Source organism: Salmo salar, chromosome ssa05, assembly GCF_905237065.1.
Source record: "Salmo salar chromosome ssa05, Ssal_v3.1, whole genome shotgun sequence".
In the NCBI taxonomy this organism is placed as follows: Eukaryota; Metazoa; Chordata; class Actinopteri; order Salmoniformes; family Salmonidae; genus Salmo; species Salmo salar.
Window position 1 is genome coordinate 67,008,838 of NC_059446.1, and position 21,866 is coordinate 67,030,703.

Here is a 21,866-nt window from a genome sequence, read left to right on the forward strand (position 1 = left end):
GACAGTGTACCTCACCATGCTCTCCTATAGTATAGACAGTGATCCTCACCATGCTCTCCTATAGTATAGATTGTGATCCTCACCATGCTCTCCTATAGTATAGCTATTGATCCTGACCATGCTCTTCTATAGTATAGACAGTGATCCTCACCATGCTCCACTATAGTATAGACAGTGATCCTCACCATGCTCTCCTATAGCATTGACACTCATCCTCACCATGCTCTTCTATAGTATAGACAGTGATCCTCACCATGCTCTCCGATAGTATAGACAGTGATCCTGCCGATGCTCTCCTATAGTATAGACAGTGATCCTCACCATGCTCTTCTGTTGTATATACAGTGATCCTCACCATGCTCTCCTATGGTATAGACAGTGATCCTGACCATGCTCTCTGATAGTATGTAAAGCGTTCCTGACCTTTCTCTCCTATAGTATAGACAGTGATCCTCACCATGCTCTCTTATAGTATAGACAGTGATCCTCTTCATGCTCTCCTATAGTATAGACAGTGATCCTCACCATGCTCTCCTATAGTATAGACAGTGATCCTCACCATGCTCTCCTATAGTATAGACAGTGATCCTCCCGATGCTCTCCTATAGTATAGATTGTGATCCTCACCATGCTCTCCGATTGTATAGACAGTGATCCTCACCATGCTCTTCTATAGTATAGACAGTGATCCTCACCATGCTGGCCTATAGTATAGACAGTGATCCTCACCATGCTCTTCTATAGTATAGACAGTGGTCCTCACCATGCTCTCCTATAGTATAGACAGTGATCCTCACCATGCTCTTCTATAGTATAGACAGTGATCCTCACCATGCTCTCCTATAGTATAGATTGTGATCCTCACCATGCTCTCCTATAGTATAGACAGTGATCCTCACCATGCTCTTCTATAGTATAGACAGTGATCCTCACCATGCTCTCCTATAGTATAGACAGTGATCCACAACATGCTCTCCTATAGTATAGATTGTGATCCTCACCATGCTCTCCTATAGTATAGACAGTGATCCTCACCATGCTCTCCTATAGTATAGATTGTGATCCTCACCATGCTCTCCTATAGTATAGACAGTGATCCTCACCATGCTCTCCTATAGTATAGACAGTGATCCTCACCATGCTCTTCTATAGTATAGACAGTGATCCTGACCATGCTCTCCGATAGTATAGACAGTGATCCTGCCGATGCTCTCCTATAGTATAGATTGTGATCCTCACCATGCTCTCCTATAGTATAGACAGTGATCCTCACCTTGCTCTCCTATAGTATAGACAGTGATCCTCACCTTGCTCTTCTATAGTATAGACAGTGATCCTCACCATGCTCTCCTATAGTATATATTGTTATCCTCACCATGCTCTCCTATGGTATAGACAGTGATCCTGACCATGCTCTCTGATAGTATGTAAAGCGTTCCTGACCTTTCTCTCCTATAGCATAGACAGTGATCCTCACCATGCTCTTCTATAGTATTGATTGTGATCCTCACCATGCTCTCCTATAGTATAGATTGTTATCCTCACCATGCTGTCCTATAGTATAGACAGTGATCCTGACCATGCTCTCCTATAGTTTAGACAGTGATCCTCACCATGCTCTCCTATATTATAGACAGTGATCCTCACCATCTTGCCTCACCATTCTGTTCTGTAGTATAGACAGTGATCCTGACCATGCTCTCCTATAGTATAGACAGTGATCCTGGCCATGCTCTTCTATAGTATAGAGTGTAATCCTCACCATTGCCTCACCATTCTGTTCTGTAGTATAGACAGTGATCCTCACCATGCTCTCCTATAGTATAGATTGTGATCCTCACCATGCTCTCCTATAGTATAGACAGTGATCCTCACCATGCTCTCCTATAGTATAGACAGTGATCCTCACCATGCTCTTCTATAGTATAGACAGTGATCCTGACCATGCTCTCCGATAGTATAGACAGTGATCCTGCCGATGCTCTCCTATAGTATAGATTGTGATCGTCACCATGCTCTCCTATAGTATAGACAGTGATCCTCACCTTGCTCTCCTATAGTATAGACAGTGATCCTCACCTTGCTCTTCTATAGTATAGACAGTGATCCTCACCATGCTCTCCTATAGTATATATTGTTATCCTCACCATGCTCTCCTATGGTATAGACAGTGATCCTGACCATGCTCTCTGATAGTATGTAAAGCGTTCCTGACCTTTCTCTCCTATAGCATAGACAGTGATCCTCACCATGCTCTTCTATAGTATTGATTGTGATCCTCACCATGCTCTCCTATAGTATAGATTGTTATCCTCACCATGCTGTCCTATAGTATAGACACTGATCCTCACCATGCTCTCCTATAGTTTAGGCAATGATCCTCACCCTGCTCTCCTATATTATAGACAGTGATCCTCACCATTGCCTCACCATTCTGTTCTGTAGTATAGACAGTGATCCTGACCATGCTCTCCTATAGTATAGACAGTGATCCTGGCCATGCTCTTCTATAGTATAGAGTGTAATCCTCACCATTGCCTCACCATTCTGTTCTGTAGTATAGACAGTGATCCTCACCATTCTCTCCTATAATATAGACATTGATCCTGACTATGCTCTCCTATAGTATAGACAGTGATCCTGACCATGCTCTCTTATTGTATAGACAGTGATCCTCACCATGCTCTCCTATAGTATAGACAGTGATCCTCACCATGCTCTGCTATAGTATAGACAGTGATCCTCACCATGCTCTCCTATAGTATACCATATCCTCACCATGCTCTCCTATAGTATAGATTGTGATCCTCACCATGCTCTCCTGTAGTATAGACATTGATCCTGACTATTCTCTCCTATGGTATAGACAGTGACCCTGAAAATGCTCTTCTGTTGTATAGACACTGATCCTGGCCATGCTCTTCTATAGTATAGACAGTAATCCTCACCATTCCCTCACCATTCTGTCCTGTAGTATAGACAGTGATCCTGACCATGCTCTCCTTTAGTATAGACAGTGATCCTGACAATTCTCTCCTACAGTAAAGACAGTGATTCTCACCATGCTCCTCTATAGTATAGACATTGATCCTGACCATGCTCTCCTATAGTATAGTTATTGATCCTGACCATGCTCTCTTATAGTATAGACAGTGATCCTCACCATGCTCTCCTATAGTATAGACAGTGATCCTCACCATGCTCTACTATAGTATAGACAGTGATCCTCACCATGCTCTCCTATAGTATAGACAGTGATCCTCACCATGCTCTTCTATAATATAGACAGTGATCCTCACCATGCTCTCCTATGGTATAGACAGTGATCCTCACCATGCTCTTCTTCTATAATATAGACAGTGATCCTCACCATGCTCTCCTATAGTATAGACAGTGATCCTGACCATGCTCTCTGATAGTATAGAAAGCGATCCTGACCATGCTCTCCTATAGTATAGACAGTGATCCTCAACAGGCTCTCCTATAGTATAGACACTGATCCTCACCACGCTCTCCTATAGTATAGACATTGATTCTCACCATGCTCTTCTATAGTATAGACAGTGACCCTCAAAATGCTCTTCTGTTGTATAGACAGTGATCCTCACCATGCTCTCCTTTAGTATAGACAGTGATCCTCACCATGCTCTTCTGTTGTATCGACAGTGATCCTCACCATATTCTCCTATAGTATAGACAGTGATTCTGACCATGCTCTCCTATAGTATAGACACTGATCCTCACCAGGCTCTCCTATAGTATAGACACTGATCCTCACCACGCTCTCCTATAGTATAGACATTGATTCTCACCATGCTCTCCTATAGTATAGACAGTGACCCTCAAAATGCTCTCCTTTAGTATAGACAGTGATCCTCACCATGCTCTTCTGTTGTATTGACAGTGATCCTCACCATATTCTCCTATAGTATAGACAGTGATTCTGACCATGCTCTCCTATAGTATAGACACTGATCCTGACCATGCTCTCCTATAGTATAGACAGTGATCCTGACCATGCTATTGTCACACCCTGACCTTAGAGATCCATTTTATTTCTCTATTTGGTTAGGTCAGGGTGTGATGTGGGGTGGGCATTCTATGTTGTATATTTCTTTGTTTTGGCCGAGTAGGGTTCCCAATCAGAAGCAGCTGTCTATCGTTGTCTCTGATTGGGAATCATACTTAGGTAGACTTTTCACACCTGTGTTTTGTGGGAAGTTGTTTTCTGTTTTGTATTCTGAACCTGACAGAACTGTGTGCTTTTCATTTATTGTTATTTTTGTTTGAGAGTTTTATTGAATAATAAAAATCATGAACACTTACCACGCTGCGCTTTGGTCCACTTCTTCTTCAACAACAAAAGACGACCGTGACAGCTCTCCTAATTGAATACAGTGATCCTGACCATGCTCTCCTATAGTATAGACAGTGATCCTCAACAGGCTCTCCTATAGTATAGACAGTGATCCTCAACAGGCTCTCCTATAGTATAGACAGTGATCCTCACCATGCTCTCCTATAGTATAGACAGTGATCCTGACCATGCTCTCTTATAGTATAGACAGTGATCCTGACAATGCTCTCTTATAGTATAGACAGTGATCCTGACCATGCTCTCCTATAGTATAGACAGTGATCCTGACCATGCTCTCTTATAGTATAGACAGTGATCCTGACCATGCTCTCTTATAGTATAGACAGTGATCCTGACCATGCTCTCTTATAGTATAGACAGTGATCCTCAACAGGCTCTCCTATAGTATAGACACTGATCCTCACCAGGCTCTTCTATAGTATAGACATCAATCCTCACCATCCTCTCTTATAGTATAGATTGTGATCCTCACCATGCTCTCCGATAGTATAGACAGTGATCCTCACCATGCTCTTCTATAGTATAGACAGTTATCCTCACCATGCTCTCCTATAGTATAGACAGTGATCCTCACCATGCTCTTCTATAGTATAGACATTGATCCTGACCATGCTCTTCTATAGTATAGACAGTGATCCTGACCATGCTCTCCTATAGTATAGACAGTGATCCTCACCATGCTCTTCTATAGTATAGACAGTGATCCTCACCATGCTCTACTATAGTATAGACAGTGATCCTCACCATGCTCTACTATAGTGTAGACAGTGATCCTCACCATGCTCTCCTATAGTATAGACTGTGATCCTCACCATGCTCTTCTATAGTATAGATTGTGATCCTCACCATGCTCTCCTATAGAATAGTGGTGATCCTCACCATGCTCTACTATAGTATAGACAGTGATCTTCACCATGCTCTCCTATAGCATAGACAGTGATCTTCACCATGCTCTCCTATAGTATAGACACTCATCCTCACCATGCTCTCCTATAGTATAGATTGTGATCCTCACCATGCTCTCCGATTGTATAGACAGTGATCCTGACTATGCTCTCCTATAGTATAGACAGTGATCCTGACCATGCTCTCTTATTGGATAGACAGTGATCCTCACTATACTCTTCTATAGTATAGACAGTGATCCTCACCATGCTCTTCTATGGTATAGAAAGTGATCCTGACCATGCTCTCTGATAGTATAGACAGTGATCCTGACCATGCTCTCTTATAGTATAGACAGTGATCCTCACCATGCTCTCTTATAGTATAGACAGTGATCCTGACCATGCTCTCTTATAGTATAGACAGTGATCCTCACCATGCTCTCCTATAGTATAGACACTGATCCTCACCAGGCTCTCCTATAGTATAGACAGTGATCCTCACCATGCTCTCCTATAATATAAACACTGATCCTCACCATGGTCTTCTATAAAATAGACATCAATCCTCACCATGCTCTTCTATAGTATAGAAAGTGATCCTAACCATACTCTCCTATAGTATAGACAGTAATTCTGAACATACTCTCCTATTGTATAGACATTGATCCTGACCATGCTCTCCTATAGTATAGACAGTGATCCTGACCATGCTCTTCTATAGTACAGACAGTGATCCTCACCATGCTCTCCTATAGTATAGACACTCATCCTCACCATTCTCTCCTATAGTATAGACAGTGATCCTCACCATGCTCTTCTATAGTATAGACAGTGATCCTCACCATGCTCTCCTATAGTATAGACAGTGATCCTCACCATGCTCTCCTATAGTATAGACATTGATCCTGACCATGCTCTCCTATAGTATAGACAGTGATCCTCACCATACTATTCTATAGTATAGACAGTGATCCTCACCATGCTCTTCTATAGTATAGACAGTGATCCTCACCATGCTCTCCTATAGTATAGATTGTGATCCACACCATGCTCTCCTATAGTATAGACAGTGATCCTCACCATGCTCTCCTATAGTATAGACACTCATCCTCACCATGCTCTCCTATAGTATAGATTGTGATCCTCACCATGCTCTCCGATTGTATAGACAGTGATCCTGACTATGCTCTCCTATAGTATAGACAGTGATCCTGACCATGCTCTCTTATTGTATAGACAGTGATCCTCACCATACTCTTCTATAGTATAGACAGTGATCCTCACCATGCTCTCCTATAGTATAGTTATTGATCCTGACCATGCTCTCTTATTGTATAGTCAGTGATCCTCACCATACTCTTCTATAGTATAGACAGTGATCCTCCCGATGCTCTCCTATAGTATAGACAGTGATCCTCACCATGCTCTCCTATAGTATAGACAGTGATCCTCCCGATGCTCTCCTATAGTATAGATTGTGATCCTCACCATGCTCTCCGATTGTATAGACAGTGATCCTCACCATGCTCTCCTATAGTATAGACAGTGATCCTCCCGATGCTCTCCTATAGTATAGACAGTGATCCTCACCATGCTCTCCTATAGTATAGACAGTGATCCTCACCATGCTGTCCTATAGAATAGACAGTGATTCTGACCATGCTCTCCTATAGTATAGACACTGATCCTGACCATGCTCTCCTATAGTATAGACAGTGATCCTGACCATGCTCTCTGATAGTATAGACAGTGATCCTGTCCATGCTCTCTTATTGTATAGACAGTGATCCTGACCATGCTCTTCTATAGTATAGACAGTGATCCTCACCATGCTCTCCTATAGTATAGTTATTGATCCTGACCATGCTCTCTTATTGTATAGACAGTGATCCTCACAATACTTTTCTATAGTATAGACAGTGATCCTCACCATGCTCTTCTATAGTATAGACAGTGATCATCACCATGCTGTCCTATAGTATAGACAGTGATCCTCACCATGCTCTCCTATAGCATTGACACTCATCCTCACCATGCTCTTCTATAGTATAGACAGTGATCCTGACCATGCTCTCCGATAGTATAGATTGTGATCCTCACCATGCTCTCTTATAGTATAGACAGTGATCCTGACCATGCTCTTCTATAGTATAGACATTGATCCTGACCATGCTCTCCTATAGTATAGACACTCATCCTCACCATGCTCTCCTATAGTATAGACAGTGATCCTCACCATGCTCTTCTATAGTATAGAAAGTGATCCTGACCATGCTCTCTGATTGTATAGACAGTGATCCTGTCCATGCTCTCTTATTGTATAGACAGTGATCCTGACCATGCTCTTCTATAGTATAGACAGTGATCCTCACTATGCTCTCCTATAGTATAGTTATTGATCCTGACCATGCTCTCTTATTGTATAGACAGTGATCCTCACCATACTTTTCTGTAGTATAGACAGTGATCCTCACCATGCTCTTCTATAGTATAGACAGTGATCCTCACCATGCTGTCCTATAGTATAGACAGTGATCATCACCATGCTGTCCTATAGTATAGACAGTGATCCTCACCATGCTCTCCGATAGTATAGACAGTGATCCTCACCATGCTCTACTATAGTATAGACAGTGATCCTGACCATGCTCTCCTATAGTATAGACAGTGATCCTGCCCCTCCTTAGTAATCCTCACCATGCTCTCCTATAGTATAGACAGTGATCCTGACCATGCTCTCCGATAGTATAGACAGTGATCCTGCCGATGCTCTCCTATAGTATAGATTGTGATCCTCACCATGCTCTCCTATAGCATTGACACTCATCCTCACCATGCTCTTCTATAGTATAGACAGTGATTCTGACCATGCTCTCCTATAGTATATATTGTTATCCTCACCATGCTCTCCTATGGTATAGACAGTGATCCTCACCATGCTCTCATATAGTATATAAAGCGTTCCTGACCTTGCTCTCCTATAGTATAGTTATTGATCCTGACCATGCTCTCTTATAGTATAGACAGTGATCCTCAACAGGCTCTCCTATAGTATAGACACTGATCCTCACCAGGCTCTTCTATAGTATAGACACTGATCCTCACCATTTTCTTCTATAGTATAGACAGTGATCCTCACCATGCTCTCCTATAGTATAGATTGTGATCCTCACCATGCTCTCCTATAGTATAGACTGTGATCCTCACCATGCTCTTCTATAGTATAGATTGTGATCCTCACCATGCTCTCCTATAGTATTGACAGTGATCCTGACCATGCTCTCCTATAGTATAGATTGTGATCCTCACCATGCTCTCCTATAGTATAGATTGTGATCCTCACCATGCTCTCCTATAGTATAGATTGTGATCCTCACCATGCTCTCCTATAGTATAGATTGTGATCCTCACCATGCTCTCCTATAGTATAGATTGTGATCCTCACCATGCTCTTCTATAGTATAGACACTGATCCTCACCATGCTCTCCTTCAGTATAGACAGTGATCCTCACCATGCTCTCCTATAGTATAGACAGTGATCCTCACCATGCTCTTCTATAGTATAGACAGTGATCCTCACCATGCTCTCCTATAGTTTAGACACTGATCCTCACCCTGCTCTCCTATATTATAGACAGTGACCCTCAAAATGCTCTTCTGTTGTCTAGACACTGATCCTTGCCATACTCTTCTATACTATAGACAGTAATCCTCACCATTGCCTCACCATTCTGTTCTGTAGTATAGACATTAATCCTGACCATGCTCTTCTATAATATAGACATTGATCCTGACTATGCTCTCCTATAGTTTAGACAGTGATCCTAATCATGCTCTCTTATTGTATAGACAGTGATCCTCACCATGCTCTTCTATAGTATAGAAAGTGATCCTCACCATGCTCTCCTATAGTATAGACAGTGATCCTCAAAATGCTCTTCTTTTGTATAGACACTGATCCTGGCCATGCTCTTCTATAGTATAGACAGTAATCCTCACCATTCCCTCACCATTCTGTCCTGTAGTATAGACAATGATCCTGACCATGCTCTCCTTTAGTATAGACAGTGATCCTGACAATTCTCTCCTACAGTATAGACAGTGATTCTCACCATGCTCCTCTATAGTATAGACATTGATCCTGACCATGCTCTCCTATAGTATAGTTATTGATCCTGACCATGCTCTCCTATAGTATAGACAGTGATCCTCACCATGCTCTCCTATAGTATAGACAGTGATCCTCACCATGCTCTCCTATAGTATAGACAGTGATCCTCACCATGCTCTCCTATGGTTTAGACAGTGATCCTCACCATGCTCTCCTATAGTATAGACAGTGATCCTCACTATGCTCTTCTATAATATAGACAGTGATCCTCACCATGCTCTCCTATAGTATAGACAGTGATCCTCACTATGCTCTTCTATAATATAGACAGTGATCCTCACCATGCTCTCCTATAGTATAGACAGTGATCCTGACCATGCTCTCTGATAGTATAGAAAGCGATCCTGACCATGCTCTCCTATAGTATAGACAGTGATCCTCAACAGGCTCTCCTATAGTATAGACACTGATCCTCACCACGCTCTCCTATAGTATAGACATTGATTCTCACCATGCTCTCCTATAGTATAGACAGTGACCCTCAAAATGCTCTTCTGTTGTATAGACAGTGATCCTCACCATGCTCTCTTTTAGTATAGACTGATCCTCACCATGCTCTCCTTTAGTATAGACAGTGATCCTCACCATGCTCTTCTGTTGTATCGACAGTGATCCTCACCATATTCTCCTATAGTATAGACAGTGACCCTCAAAATGCTCTTCTGTTGTATGGACAGTGATCCTCACCAAGCTCTTCTATAGTATAGACATCAATCCTCACCATCCTCTCTTATAGTATAGATTGTTATTCCCACCATGCTCTCCTATAGAATAAACCGTGATCCTGACCATTCTGTCATATAGTATAGAAAGTGATCCTCACCATGACCTTCAGTAGTATAAACATTGATGCTGACCATGCTCTCCTCAATGTATAGACAGTGATCCTCACCATGCTCTCCTATAATATAAATACTGATCCTCACCATGCTCTTCTATAGTATAGACAGTGATCTTGACCATGCTCTCCTATAGTATAGACAGTAATTCTGAACATACTCTCCTATTGTATAGACAGTGATCCTGACCATGCTCTCCTATAATATAGACAGTGTCTATACTATAGGAGAGCATGGTGAGGATCACTGTCTTTACTATATTAGAGCATGGTCAGGATCACTGTCTATACTATAGAAGAGCATGGTGAGGATCACTGTCTATACTATAGGAATTGCAATTTGTAGTGTACATTTTCATTTTGCAGTGCTATATGTTTTTGTGATTGATGTATCTTTAATCTTCGAACATAAACCAATATAACATGATATCATAAACCTGTAATACATTACTACCAACACAATCCCCTTTCCTTAGCAGCTGGAGAACGCATTTCCTGGACTTGGGAATTGTTCTTGTGTTTTGTCTTTATGAGCTCTACCGATCAGTTTCAACAATGTATCGTAAAAAAATATCTGTCAAAAGTAGTCTACGCAGATAATAAGTGTTGTTTGTGGTGACAGAACTGTAAGCTCTTTCTTCCTCTTTCTCCATGCCTTTGATTACAGGCTCTTTGAAAAATATGCAAAACACTTTGCAGAGCAATACGTGTTGACATGCTCTAACAATAGAGAGCATGCTGGTTGTCTGTGTTGGGAGGGGGAGCTCAGGGAGAGGATGCATCTCAGTCCATCCATCTGCTTCTTACAACGCCATCACTCAACCTCCCCGAGAAAGGCCTCTCTCAAGGCCATGTGTAAAACAAGTACATGTACACGCAGACACACACACACACAGACACACACACACACACACAGACACACACACACACACAGACACACACAGACACACACACACAGACACACACACAGACACACACACAGACAGACACACACACACACACACACACACACACACAGAGAGAGACACACACACAGACACACACAGACACACACACACACACACCCCACACACACACACACACACAGAGACACACACACACACACAGACATGAGCACACGCAGGCACACGCGCGCACATACACACACACACACACACACACATGCGGACATGCTCACACACACACACACACAAGCGTGCACACGCACATTTATACTAAAGAGACAAATTATCCTTAATTGTTATTATTTACCAAGTCACATGATTCAGGATTAGTCTGTGGCCAAGCAGTGACTCACATTTCATCCCCTGGAAAGCCTTGAGTGGGTCTGAGGTGAGAGGCAGGGGCGTCATGCACCCATTATTTTAGAGAGGGCATAAAGTACGTGAGGATGGAGGGGGGAGTATCCACTGACGATACTGTCTGCAAGCACTGGAGTATCTAGCGTCCTGCCTAGCATGTCTTTGCTCCGTGGTGCACCTTGGAAGGAACCATTTACTAGGGAGGGGGTACTCTTTGCCTAGTCCAGTCAGTGTGCCCCCTCCGCAAAATATACCACTGACAAAAGGTAGGCTTAAAAATGTATGTTTAGTAATTAATTTAGCATCTGAAAAAAAAAAATGGACAAATCTATGGGCATGACGCCTCTGGTGAGAGGGACCTGAAGGTGCTTGGCTGATTAGAGGTTATGACTTGGTACTCTCTGTATTGCACTTGTGGCTCAGGCCTAACAGCTATTAGCATCACAATATAGAAATAATAGATTTATAAGAGGAAGGGCTTCCACAGAGGCATTATCTTCCACTTCATCTAATGAGGCCATTGGACACATTCAAATCAATTCAGAGATTTGACCCCAAAACATGATAAACAATCCAAGCAGTGAAAATGCACAACCTTGCCAAGTCCCCTTTGTGCTCGTTTGTAGTGGGGCCACAAGCCTGCAATGGCACATACTGTACCTCTATACACGTCCATGTGCAATAAAAACAGCGTTTAAACATTTGTCTCTTAAATCCTTTGTTGTTGTTGTTGTAATGAGTTCTTTACAATCATGTTTGTTTCCATCATCGTTAAATAACTAGTAGAAAAAACACTTTATGACACTGTCATGAAGCATTATGACCATCCTGTGTCACTTCACTTGGACTAAGAAAATACACTTTATGACAAAGTCAAGAAGTATTATGACCATCATAATCATATAAGCCAGATAGGCCTATCACGTACATGCCTGCCTTTATGTCTGTCATCAGTCAAAAAAGGTGTCTTGTCCCGCTCTTAAAATCTGCTCCTGCCTTCATCCCAGTCATCAGCAGCAGACCATTGGGGTACATTTTACATTTTAGTAATTTAGCAGACGCTCTTATCCAGAGTGACTTTCAGTTAGTGCATTCATCTTAAGATAGCTAGGGGGGACAACCACATATTACAGGCATTGTAAGTACACTTTTCCTCAAAGTAGCTATCAGCAAAGTCAGAGATGGAAAGGGGGGTGGGGGGTTCAGGATTGTTCAGAAAAGTTGTTTTTCTTCTCTGAATTATATAATTACGGGTAGGTGCATGTCTGACATCAATGTGTGCGCAAATTACATTGATAATTTAACTCCTATTATCAATTTTAGAAAATGTTATATAACATAAACATACTGTTGACAAGTTGGCTTTGGTGTAATGAAATGTTTTGCTTTGTGTGGTAGGTTTTGTGGGTTTTGACACTCTTATGTAGGTGTCATAACCAGCCATAAAATAACACACAACATGTCACAACAGGTCTAAATATGTGTCATGACAGACCTTACAGTGAAATTCTTACTTACTGGCTCTAACCAACAGTGCAATTTAAGTAAAAAAAAGAGGTATTAGGTGAACAATAGATGAGTAAAGAAATAAAAACAACAGTAAAAAGACAGTGAAAAATAACAGTAGCGAGGCTATAAAAGTAGCGAGGCTATAACAGTAGCGAGGCTACATACAGACACCGGTTAGTCAGGCTGATTGAGGTAGTATGTACATGTAGATATGGTTAAAGTGACTATGCATATATGATGAACAGAGAGTAGCAGTAGAGTAAAAGTGGGGTTGGCGGGTGGTGGGTGGTGGGACACAATGCAGATAGCCCGGTTAGCCAATGTGCGGGAGCACAGGTTGGTCGGCCCAATTGCGGTAGTATGTACATGAATGTATAGTTAAAGTGACTATGCATATATGATAAACAGACACAGTAGCAGCAGCGTAAAAGAGGGGTTGGGGGGGCACACAATGCAAATAGTAGCCATTTGATTACCTGTTCAGGAGTCTTATGGCTTGGGTGTAAAAGCTGTTGAGAAACCTTTTGGTCCTAGACTTGGTGCTCTGGTACTGCTTGCCATGTGGTAGTAGAGAGAACAGTCTATGACTGGGGTGCCTGGGGTCTTTGACAGTGGAAGGTGCCATAGGGCCTTCCTCTGACACCGCCTGGTGTAGAGGTCTATTCATTCATTCAGCACTTGAGTTCGAATTTCACGGTTGAGAAGGAGGTATTATGTGTGAGAGATGGAAAAGAGAGAGCGACTCGTTTTTCTGGGAACAATGATGATGATTCTGTTTGGGAGTGCATTGCACAGCATAGTGAATGATTATTTCAGCCTTTTGAACAGATCTGGATCCCGGAGTAACGTTAGATTGTAGTGGTGCTAATCTTCAGCCACTTCAGCATGATCAAAGGATTAGGCTGAGCAGTATTCTAATCATTCCCGGCGCCCAGCGGAGACATGGAGGCGCACGTCTCCACCGAGAACAATCTGTGATTCTGAAAACAGAGAGGCCAAGTAAGAAGAGATGAAAACCTCATTTAAAAAACAGACAGTTTGAGGAGGGGAGAGGCAAAGGAGCGGAGAGTCCAAAACAATTTTTAAAAGTCTAATATTTAGTTCTATAAGAAGTCTTGTTCTTCGAACTGTCGTTCATATCTACTTAAGTTACTTTCTCACAAATATAAATATACCAACTTTTCAAATATAAGCTCTGCAAATGCTCTCTCATTTAATAAATTCCAATTTAACGTCTATTTGTGACCCAGTCAAACTTCAATGATCTCGATACCTGTTAGTCTTCTTCCAAATATCTCATTAGCTTTGTGTGATCAGTGCAGGTCTTTTGTAGTCGCCGGTGGTTCTGAGGGAAGCCCACCTCTGTACTATCCTGTGTGTGAGTTAGTGTTAGCTAACTATGTGGTTATCTGCCTCCCGTCCATGTATTCAGAGCCAGTGCCCCTGCCTTATCAGCAGTCTGTAGCTTGCATGCTCAATCGCCTGATTTGTCAAGGGTGCCTCCGAAAGATTCTGATAGGCACTTCGCAAATCACCCAGTTGATCTAAAATATCGACCAGCCACAAAAAGTCATTACACACAATAATGGCGGGCGGGACCTTGGAAGATGTGACTTAATTAGGTTTCAAATGCCTTCAAAAATGCCTTCAAATGTCTGGGCCCTGGGAGAGTATCACACACCCCTGAGTCTTCACTGACATTACAGCTGGAGAAAGACTACTACTGCTGACAATACTACTGCTCTTACTGATACACAATATTAACTAACTACAGAAACGGAATTGATTGATAATTCTAACGTTATTATCATTCTACTAGTACTACTACTATTACTACTACTACTACTACTACTACTACTACTACTACTAACAACTTATATCACTACACATAATAGGTTCATATTAATACTTTCTGTTGAGGTGTTCAATATGTACTTTGGCTGTATAGTTCATAATTGCTGTAGAGCTGTAATTATTAGATATTCTTTAGATTGCCATTTTGTGAGGGTGGTTACAGTCGTTAGCATGTTCTACTCTATTGCTTTGTCTGTATCTCTATGTGTCTCTCAGTGTCTCTCTCTCTCTGTGTCTGCTCAGTACGAGATAATTATTAAATGAGGGAGAAAAGCAACACCAGAAAGTCTCTCAACAATAAATTACATGTTTTCATAATGACATTTAAAAAAGAATTGCATGTAAATTGTGTTCCAGGCTTTGATAGGAATGAAAACATGCCTGGTGTTTAAATGAGTGTTCTATTTACCCTCTCTCTGCTTGTCTGTGTGTTTGTCTCTCTGCCAACCACGGTGGCACTGGAGAATCTATATTTTAGAGCAAGGTCTCTTTTTCTGCATCACAAACTGATGAGAATATTTTTTTTATATCTGCACTGATTAAATTACTTTCCTTCTGAGCTCATTCCAATTTGTTCAACCTGACAGGCACAGCTTTTGATAGGAGATGATCCTGACCAATATTTATGAATTCACCATGATATATCTAGCTTTTGAAACAAACCTCAAAGAAATAGCATTCTGTTTTGATTGATTTAGAGTTTGTGTGTGCATCGGTACTACTGTATAAATGTCTGTTTTACACATTAATCGCACCAGGAATATCACTATCAAGACCGACTCTCCTCCAACTCCTTTTATGACATTATTGAATCATAGCCTAACAGTCATCATTCTCTCTGTTTCTTCCTTGCTGTGTAGAAAACCAAGATCTCCACGTACGACAAGATGTGGGAGTTTATGAGCAGTCGAAGGCACTCTGTGATGGTGAAGGATATTGACGAAGGGATCCACCGAGTTCTCACCTCGGACTACGCCTTCCTGATGGAGTCCACCACCATCGAGTTTGTCACCCAGCGCAACTGCAACCTTACCCAGATAGGGGGTCTCATCGACTCCAAAGCCTACGGCGTGGGAACCCCCATGGGTACGTCCTCCTCTCAACATAGTACAACACACACATAGACCTACTTCTCAAGCACAATTTCTGCAACTACTCTCGCCTATTTCGACAGTTAGGACAAAAGACTGAGCCATACTCCCACACACAGTACATTCTGCATGACCCCGAGACATGACCCATGCAATAACATTCAGTATCATAGCACCCTGCAGTAAGATGAGGTTTATTATGCTGTTTAACAACAGCCCACTACGCTATAGCATGTTTATCATTTAATAACACAGCAAACATACTACATATATAATGCTTTCATATTATTCAATAATCCAGCACACTAATCTATAATAGGAAACGGCTGTATGGATCAAATCAAATCTAATTGTATTGGTCACGTACACAGTTTACAGCAGGTATAAAATGTGCAGCGAAATGCTTGTGTGCTAGCTTCATCAACACTGTAGTACAATAATCAATATCAAATATCAGATTTGCTCTCTCTGGCTTTTCAAACAGAATGACTCCCTTGCACTAATGGGGCTCGCTAAGTAAACTACTGCCAGTCCTTCTGAACATCATCTTTCGTCATGTAAGCCATGGCTCCGTGTGTGTGTGTGTGTGTGTGTGTGTGTGTGTGTGTGTGTGTGTGTGTGTGTGTGTGTGTGTGTGTGTGAGTGTGTGTGTAAGCACCCATGGACCCTGAGGGGCCAAGCAGCTGATGAAATATCTGACATAAATAAATGAATGGAGAGGGTGTTGGGCGGTGGCATGCTAATTTACACGTTGTGTGTGGAGGTGCAGGATTTGATTATGGAGCTCAGCAGCAGATTGTCTTAATCCTGTTACACATGCAGCCCCCGGCAATGGCTGCCACAAATGAAAAGGAAAAACTCCCTGTAAGTACCTGGGTTATAAGGGGAAGATCGCTCTGGGGCGTCCCTACAAGACAACTTAACACAATGACCTGCATGCAAAGGATGCTGTTTTTTTTTGGTATTTATTTAGGGAGATTGCGAAGTGGAGGTTGTCTTTCTTTCTATGTTTGGGAATTGTGGCTTTTATACGCTATGTAAATGAACTCTAAAAGGTTTTGGTGTAACAGTCTCCCTGTTATTTAGCTTGTTGTCTAACACATTGTTCAGTATGCAGCAGGACACATGCCTTTAGAGAATACAACACGCTGTGTCCCATTTCCCTAAGAGGATGGATAATTCTGTCCTTTATAACATCAGTGGCTATTTGCTCCATTTGTGTATGTTTTACGTATTTCTCGGTCAGAAAGCACAGGGCCATTCAGTAAGTGACTGTATGAGAGAGCAGCAGAGAGGGTGTGTTTTCTCTGTGTGATTGTGTTTCCTGTGTGATTTGTCCTATAACAATATTTGTTATGTGTGACCAGGGTGTTGGCGACAGCTGGAATGGAATATGCTGCATGGATTGTGATGCATTTGCTAGGAACAATGCAGGAATGGGTTTGTCGGTGTGTGTGTGTGTGTGTGTGTGTGTGTGTGTGTGTGTGTGTGTGTGTGTGTGTGTGTGTGTGTGTGTGTGTGTGTGTGTGTGTGTGTGTGTGTGTGTGTGTGTGTGTGTGTGTGTGTGTGTGTGCGTGCGTATACGAGTGTGAGTGTATGTCTGTGCATGTGCGCATATGGCGTTCATGTGTGTGCATTTGTATTAAGTGTGTGCGGGTCTCCAAATACGTTTCTCCGTATGTGTGTGTGTGTGTGTGTGTGTGTGTGTGTGTGTGTGTGTGTGTGTGTGTGTGTGTGTGTGTGTGTGTGTGTGTGTGTGTGTGTGTGTGTGTGTGTGTGTGTGTATGTATATGTGTCTGTCAGGCAAAGGTTTAGGTTGTGCATCGCACACATCGTCGGTCCGTGCTGAAAAAGGATGTTTAGCATCATCACTCCCTTGTGGCCCATTCACACGGAGCAGAGAACAAGGCATTTAAATTGCTAATCCTACCCTTTTAGTACCCGTTACCATATGTGTCATGTATTCCCATACAGCCTGGCCATTTAGCATATATCTCATTGACTTTAACAGAGAGGAGTTGTCTGCCTGCATTAGTACCTGGGTGTACTTGGTTCTGAGTCCCTCTGGCAGCCGCTCCCCAAGTCTGCACTGTAATGGACAGAGTTAGTGTTAGTTAGCACGGCCGTCCAGATGTTATCCATCTCTAACTCTAATGGGATATTTACTGCATTGGCAACGGCGGTTAATTCAGAGTATAACATTTAGCCCATAGAAGAGGAGAGTAGACCAGAGCGAAGTATATACATCTGGTAGCTGATGATATTAGATGAGAACAGATGAAAGTAGGACCATTGTGAAGTTGTATCTGAAGGAGATTGTTGTTGGCCTACGTAAGGTGGAGTGGAAGGGGGGAGGGACACAGTAGATGTGTAGCTGTGTGTGTCCACATCAGAGAGTGAAGCCCCATAGTGACCGTAGTCCTATTGTACCTATGGGGATAGATCTCCCCGCTCAGCCTTTAATGTGTGTGTATGGACGTCCTCCCTGGAGAGGTCATTAAGTGGAGTCATGCACAGTAGCATATCAAACATCTGTCACAGGTTTGTTTATGCGACTCGTGCCACTCGGCCGCTTGTGAGGAAACTGTTATTTCCTCTGCTTCATACATCCATATCTCAGGAGGCTTTGTCTCTGCCCTCCTTCCTTCCCTCGTCTATCTTTCTCTCTCTCCACTGCCTATCTCTCTCTTTGCCCCCCTTCTCTCTCTCTCTTTCTCTTTGCTATACATTTTCATTTTGTTTCATTAGGCCTTCTTAATCTCTTACAGTATTAGGGAAGTGTATATTTTGCATGTCATCAGGCTGGCATTTCGTGCCGTGCAGTGCGGGGAAGTTGTCGCAATGGTGGGTCGTTTAGCTCCGGATCATAAACGACAGAGAACATCTCTGTAAGACCTGAATGGAATGCTGGGAAATGGGACATCTCCGAGGGCGTGACCCGCCTTCTGTTTGAGCAGTGACCTTCCTGTCCTAGTCCTGTACATCAAAAAAAGAGAGAGGGAGGGAGAGAGAGAGAGAGATATGAGGACAAATGGAGAAAATATGACAGACCTGGCTGGGGTGGAATGAAGATGTCAGTCTCGAAGAGTCTGTGAACTACAGTTTACCAGACAGTATATGAGAGCACAATCAAAGCACATGGTGGAATATGTTTGCGGAAATGTTTTGATAATAACAGTATTCTCCAGGCATTTAGAGGTAATTGTAGGCCCTGAAAGTAATAATTTTAAATATTTACACACATCCTTTTACTCTCTTTTATATTTCCCCCTGATCGACTAAACATGCAAAACAAATCTTGAGCTGTATTACAAAGAAGGAAAACAAAATCTTAGAACAAGGCTAAAAATACATCATATACTTGAGCGTGCCAGGAACATTTTCCATGCTGTTTTGTGGAGACACAATGCATTAGAGATTGGTGTGCTATTACTCGCTTTGATCTGACAGATTACAGCTATGTGTCTTATTCTGGATTCACAATGGTCTGTCAGTTCCCTCTCCTATGTTTCTTCTGTTGGAGAATTAAGGCTCTACATTTATGGCTACCCCATGCTGCGAGGGCCTGTTTTTCAGCTCTTCACATTTACATATTCAGTTTATCGCTGAGAAACACAATGGTGCTAAACTTTCTCCTCCATCTCTCACCCAGTAAGACTCAATAGAGAGTACCTCATTTCCATTTTCTAACCGCTTCTTCACCCATCACATCATTGGAAGAAACAAGAGAATACACAGTATATATTAACCACAATACAAAGATTCTGTGGACTCTATATCGATCTCAGGCTACTGCCAACACATTTCAATGTTAGTTAACTTGAACTATTTTATCACATTTTTTCAAGAAAAGTTGCAATACCTTTGCACACATTGGAGTAAGCCACAATTCAAATCAAGCTGGGAATTCATCAAATTACATACATGTTGTAGTTCGGGTAGCTTACACTTGTCATCCTCCGTCACATTGTGAGAGGGTATGCAGAAATCATTATCTAAAGACAGTCGGACCACAACCACATGATTTCACTGTCCATTTAGTTGTTATGGAGGATTATGAAGTGCAGACAATGACATTCTATATTCTACTGAAATGCCATGTTCTACTGCCCTGCAGAATATTTATGTTTGGCCTCTGCAGCAGTGCTGTTCAATTGACAGAATTGAATGATTAAACCAGCCATAAACTGAGCCAGCACAATGTGATATCATGCTGGAGCTTTGCTGGATCAGAAAATCCTCATATTAATGTCTCCCAATTCTGGGTTCTCTGGGGTTTCTCATTTTGTTTTGCTATCATAGACCTGGCTCTGGCTGGTATTTCAGGGCTGCCTTTTCCTTAGTTTCCTCAGTCCTAGGGCTGCAGGTAGAGAGTGAATGATCTGACACACACACAGGGCTAGCTACAGTAATGAGTGATCTGACACACACAGGGCTAGCTACAGTAGTGAGTTGTCTGACACACACAGGGCTAGCTACAGTAGTGAGTTATCTGACACACACAGGGCTAGCAACAGTAGTGAGTTATCTGACACACACAGGGCTAGCTACAGTAGTGAGTTATCTGACACACACAGGGCTAGCTACAGTAGTGAGTGATCTGACACACACAGGGCTAGCTACAGTAGTGAGTTATCTGACACACACAGGGCTAGCTACAGTAGTGAGTTATCTGACACACACAGGGCTAGCTACAGTAGTGAGTGATCTGACACACACAGGGCTAGCTACAGTAGTGAGTTATCTGACACACACAGGGCTAGCTACAGTAGTGAGTTATCTGACACACACAGGGCTAGCTACAGTAGTGAGTTATCTGACACACACAGGGCTAGCTACAGTAGTGAGTGATCTGACACAAACAGGGCTAGCTACAGCAGTTAGTGATCTCTCACACACAGGGCTAGCTACAGTAGTGAGTGATCTGACAAAAACAGGGCTAGCTACAGCAGTGAGTGATCTGACACACACAGGGCTAGCTACAGCAGTTAGTGATCTGACACACACAGGGCTAGCTACAGTAGTGAGTGATCTGACACACACAGGGCTAGCTACAGCAGTGAGTGATCTGACACACACAGGGCTGGCTACAGTAGTGCGTGATCTGACACACACAGGGCTAGCTACAGTAGTGAGTGATCTGACACACACAGGGCTAGCTACAGTAGTGAGTGATCTGACACACACAGGGCTAGCTACAGTAGTGAGTGATCTGACACACACAGGGCTAGCTACAGCAGTGATTGATCTGACACACACAGGGCTGGCTACAGTAGTGAGTGATCTGACACACACAGGGCTAGCTACAGCAGTGAGTGATCTGACACACACAGGGCTGGCTACAGTAGTGCGTGATCTGACACACACAGGGCTAGCTACAGTAGTGAGTGATCTGACACACACAGGGCTAGCTACAGTAGTGAGTGATCTGACACACACAGGGCTAGCTACAGTAGTGAGTGATCTGACACACACAGGGCTGGCTACAGTAGTGAGTGATATGACACACACAGGGCTAGCTACAGCAGTGATTGATCTGACACACACAGGGCTAGCTACAGTAGTGAGTGATATGACACACACAGGGCTAGCTACAGTAGTGAGTGATCTGACACACACAGGGCTAGCTACAGTAGTGATTGATCTGACACACACAGGGCTAGCTACAGTAGTGAGTGATCTGACATACACAGGGCTAGCTACAGTAGTGAGTGATCTGACACACACAGGGCTAGCTACAGTAGTGAGTGATCTGACACACACAGGGCTAGCTACAGTAGTGAGTGATCTGACACACACAGGGCTAGCTACAGTAGTGAGTGATCTGACACACACA

General features: G+C 42.6%; 1 pseudogene; it reads left to right on the top strand.

The window, feature by feature from the left end:
• The window catches only part of LOC106605492 (glutamate receptor ionotropic, kainate 2-like), a 323,572-nt pseudogene that overhangs the window by 289,118 nt on the left and 12,588 nt on the right, over positions 1 to 21,866 (top strand).